This window comes from Anser brachyrhynchus, assembly GCF_964034855.1.
Source record: "Anser brachyrhynchus genome assembly, chromosome: 1".
NCBI lineage: Eukaryota > Metazoa > Chordata > Aves > Anseriformes > Anatidae > Anser > Anser brachyrhynchus.
In genome coordinates, this window is record NC_137694.1 from 125,949,600 (window position 1) to 125,954,732 (window position 5,133).

The window sequence follows — 5,133 nt, forward strand, 5'->3', positions numbered from 1 at the left end:
CAAAGAAGCTCTGCAGAAAGTGATATAGGATTCCTGATAGACACCAAGTTGTACATGAGACAGCAATGTGCCCTTTCCACTAAGAAGGCTAACAATATTCTTGGCTATGTTAGGAAAAAAATTATGGACAGCTCAAGAGAGGTGATCTTTGCCCTCTACTCAAAAGAGTCTCCTTCCCTGTAGATCTTCAAAATCTGTCTGGACATGCTCCTGGGCAGCCTGCTCTAGGTGCACCTCCATGAGCAGAGGTATTGGACTGGATGACATCCAGAGGTCCCTTAACCATTCTTAACTATAACCATCCTGTGATTCTATCTCTCTGTTCCAGAACCTGATCACCCTCTCAGTGAAGAACCTTCTCTTCTACTCTGCCCTTGTGAGGTCCAACTTGAAGTACTTCATCCAGGTCTTGGGCCCCCAACACAAGAAGGATGTGGATCTGTTCGAGTGGGTCCAGAGGAGGGCCATGAAGATGACAGACGGCTGGAACTCCTCTCCTGTGAAGAAAAGCTGAGAGAGCTGGGGATGTTCAGCCTACGGAAGAGAAGGCTCTGGGGTGACATTGCTGCAGTTTTTCAATTCTTAAAGGGAGCTATACAAGAGATGGAGAGCAACTTTTTGCAGGACATATAACAGGACAAGTGGGAATGGTTTTAAACTAAAGGAGGGGAGATTTAGATTAGAGGTTAGGAGGAAATTTTTCACTCAGAGGGAGGTGAGGCACTGGAACAGGTTCCCAGAGAAGTTATAGATGCCTCATCCTTGGAGGTGTTCAAAAAAGGTTGGATGGGGCCCTGGGCAATATGATCTAGTGGGTGGCATCCCTTCCCATGGTAGGGGGTTGGAACTAGATGATCTTGAAGGTCTCTTCCAATCCAAGCCATTCTATGACTCTAAGATTCTAATATCCAATACAAACATCCCCCTAAAGAGATCAGCATTTCCCCCTTCATTCCCCATAGTGACAAGTCTGTAGACCATGATGCATTCACCCCTCAGCCTTCTCTTCTCTAGGCTGAACAAACCAAGTGACCTCAGCTGCTCACCACACATCTTGCCTTCTAGATCCTTCACCATCTGCACTGCCCTCCTTTGGCCTCTTCTCACATATAACTAGCAATAGGACAAGAGGGAATGGCCTCGAGTTGAACCAGGGGAGGTTAAGTTTGGAAGTTAGGAGAAATTTCTTAGAATGAGTAGTCAGACATTCGAACAAGTTGCCCAGGGAAGTGGTGGAGTCACCATCCCTGGGGGTGTTTAAGCAAAGGTTGGATATAATACCTAGGGACATGGTTTAGTGGGTGATATTGGTGGTAGGGGGATGGTTGGACCAGATGATCTTGGAGGTCTTTTCCGGTCTTAATTCTATAATTCTATGGTTGTATGATTCTGACTAAAGGTACTACTTAAAGCAAAGAAAGGATTGACATTGTCTTCTGTGTCCAGGGACTGCAGAACACAGTTACTTTGAGTCAAGCTTATTTAAGCATTTGATTAGCCACATTGCTCCAGGGCCATTCACTAAGTAAATAATAGTAATTTTCTGAAGATACATAGTTTAATTTACAATCCATTTCAGGTCCTGAGTAAAGTCAGATGAGAACTGTGGAGACAATGTGAAAACACAGGAAATTAACAGAAATAGGAAAGACTGAAAATCAGTTTATTACCACTAGGAGATAATGGATGCAAAATGATGACACAATAGGAATGATAATTAGTACTTCAAGAGTAGCCTACAAATGCAACAGAGAAGTTTTCAGCATGATCAACCTGAACTAGAGACTATACTTACACATAAAATGGAAATTTTCCTCTGAACCAATTTATTCACAAACATTTACAAAATGTTAATTAAATTATGTTTTGATATATTAAAATTATCTAAAACTAAACCATTGGAAGAAGCAGGCAAGGCTTGAAGTTCAAAACTGAAAATGAGAATACTTCCATTACAAGTCATAAAAAGTTGTTCAAAGCTTCAGGATCTCTCCAAAATATTTTATTCATCCACTCTTTCCATAAAATATTTAATTCTTGAATGAATTTCCATCTTCTGTCCAGGATAACACCAGATTTCTGCAGCTCTGGTTCTGATTAATGCAATTCTGTCAGTAGTGACATATAGTAATACATATAGTGACATATAGTAATATAAGAAGGGATTGTTAATGGAGTATTTACAAATATTCTGCTGTATTCCTAGTAAGAAATATGTTTTCACTTGTTTTTCAATGCAGGAATTAATAACAGTTTTGAAATTTAAATTTAATTAATACTGCACAAGATGACTCATATGCAAACGCCTGTAAGATACAAGAAAGAAAACAGAATAAACAAAACTCTTTTGTTCTATGATAGAGTAAGTAATGATATGCAGGAATAAATTGCATGGGGGCGACAACAAGAGAAATTTAGGTGTTGCTTTTCCCTACTATACCACATAACGCAATGGTTGTTCAGACAAATATATCAGTTTAACAGACAATCAGTGTGGATAAGTGGGGACATATGTTTGTCATCATATGGAATTTTCATGAAAGAACCCAAAATAGGCAAGGCCTGTTCAGATTTAACATTCATCACAACATCATTAAATGGGATGTTGAACCTACAGGAAAACTTGACATACAATTTTGCTGGGCCCTAAGGGTCAATTCAACCCAAAACATTCAACTTGATAAGTTAAATAAGAGTCAAAATGACAATGAATAGAAATTTGAAAAAAAGAAGCAGAGTGCTTGGCTTTGGGAGCAAAGGAGGAAAAACCTTGTATTTAGTGGCTTAGACCTCCTACGTGGGGACCACTCATAAACACGTGATAGAAATCAAACAAGTCTGGCTCTGCAGATACACAAGCTTACTAGTGAGGGTGTAGGAGAGGTGAATTAATATTATTTAGAATAAGCATCTGGTAGTGGCTCAAGAAAATATAAAAGGGAAATTAATCTTTTAGATGTGATCTTAAAACAGAAGATTGAGCATTTTTCTTCATTCATGCTGTCTGTAGCTTTTTTTTTTTTTAATTCTTCACATGACCTAAACTGATTTGAGTGTCATATTGTAATGTTACTAATCAAAATCATGTAACCCTTATATAAGAGAACGACTATTAAATGTTTCTCAGTTTCTCAAAACTGTCTCAAGAATTTCTCTATGCTAAAATATTTCTGCTCCCCTTGTGACTGACTGAGTGCTGTTAAAGCAGGATTTTCTGTGTAAGAAAAGTCTTCGCTGGAGAGCAACACAAGCCACAAAAGAACGAAAGACCTAGAAGGACTACCCAGGAGGAGTTTTTGTGCCAACAAACAAACATCACACCTCAGGTAAAACAAACAAACAAACAAACAAACAAACCAAAAACCACCAACCCACTCCAGTTTAGTTTCTTTTAATAAGTCTAATTTTCTTACTTGGTTTTATGACATATCTAAAAAGGAGTAGAGTACCTGTTTTTAGTCTGCGAGGGGCGGGAGGCATCTGGAGACTTATAAAGGTCACTTTTCTGAATGGATAATAAGCCTCTGCGAAGATAAGCAGAACAGAGAACACCTGCTGCAACCTGCATACTTTAACTTGTATTACGCAGTTTATGCTACAAATAAGAAGACTTTAGCGCTTGTTGTAGCAATGAGAAGACAGACTTCCTAATATCAGCTTCAGGTAGTCTTCATAATATGTTCCCTACAAAAAAAAAAAAAAAAAAGTGTAGTAGGTCTGCAGTGTGTCTGCCAAATTTTAACACAAGTAATTACATTCAGCCTACCTTGAATTCCAACTGGTAGTAACTGTGCTGGTGCACACTGTGGAACATCTTGCATCTAAGGGTGGCTGCATTTCAGCAGTGTATGAAAAGATCTTACTGTTTTACTTTACTTATTGTTGATAAAAAATTAGAAGCAAAGAAATCAAAACACAAGATTATTTATGGGTACTGTGCAAATGTAAAGAGGAACTATGCAAGCATATGATTACTAGGCAGCCTGAATTATGTTTTTGAGTACATGCAACATTTATGAAGACAGTTCATGCCAAAATGTATATTTATGTGTCAAACAGAGCAAAGAATAATAACTGTCCTTTCACAGAATATCCTAGAATCCACCAGGAGACGTTTACAAAATAAATATTCTTTCAAAATAATAATTAGCATTCTACATAGTCAAGATACCATAAAGCAAGAAAAGCACAATAATATCCAAAAAACATCCAAAATCCATAAGACAGAATTCCAGAAGGAAGTAGAAATGAAACTGATGAGAAACTTCTCCATTAGTTTGTCTTCTGCAACTTTTTGGGAAGTCTTTTTCATACTCCAGGTTATGCTTTTTTTTTTTTTTTTTTTCCCCTCCCCATTTTTTACCCCTATTTTAAAGAAGCTGAAGAACAAAAATATTTGTGGTCAAGAAGGAAAACTATGGGTAAATACTCACAACTCATAAGTAGTGGAATTATGAGAAATATATATTTTTTTGATATTTTTACTTTCCATTCCTTTTTCAAAATGCCACAGATAATCACAGATGAACCTTCCAAAACTAAAACTAGGTTTAAAATGAACAAATAAACAAAAATATAAACCTTATTCAAAACAAAACCCTACCAGATAGAGCTGTCTACTACAGCTTCAATAAGTCATCCAGATAATCCTTGCTATCTTCCCGCTAACATGTTCTTTCCTTAAAAAGCAGCTTGGCCTTCTCCCCCTTCTTTCCTCTTCACAGAGGCCTCCTTAATTGGCTTATTATGATTACAGAACACATTTGAGAACACTAACAGAATCACAAATCAGCCTTAGTTGCCTATTTCACACCTAGATCCACCAGATAGAAATGACACTCACACAGACTCTCAGACAGACACTCACTCACTCCTTATAGGAGTGAGGAATTCAGCTCTGTGGGGTATCTAGACCCAAGAGGGTTGGGTCTAGATTGATCACTGATCTTCTCATTTACACTGTAACACATGAAAACTGTCCAAAGTGTTTTTAACAGCGTAGTTTGTTTGTAGGTGATAAAGAAACATTGCTTGAACAACATATAAAGTACCACAGAATTTAGTGTTGGGCTGAGGGCCATGAAAACTGAAAGCTTATTTTTTCTCTGTGAGTTACAGATAATGTTTATTAAA

At 37.6% G+C, this 5,133-nt stretch overlaps 1 long non-coding RNA gene across 2 annotated transcripts; it reads right to left on the reverse strand.

Moving 5' to 3' along the window:
- Nucleotides 1-524: 524 nt before the first annotated feature.
- LOC308187888 lies at nt 525-4,718 on the reverse strand. 2 transcript variants are annotated; one of them, XR_013944983.1, is made up of 4 exons: nt 4,604-4,718; nt 3,767-3,875; nt 3,450-3,684; nt 525-2,306 (listed from the first exon to the last, which is right to left on the reverse strand). It is a non-coding gene; the product is annotated as an uncharacterized lncRNA (long non-coding RNA). The 2 variants fall into 2 exon arrangements; XR_013944984.1 differs by lacking the exon at nt 3,767-3,875 and having other exon boundaries at nt 4,604-4,715.
- Nucleotides 4,719-5,133: the final 415 nt, after the last annotated feature.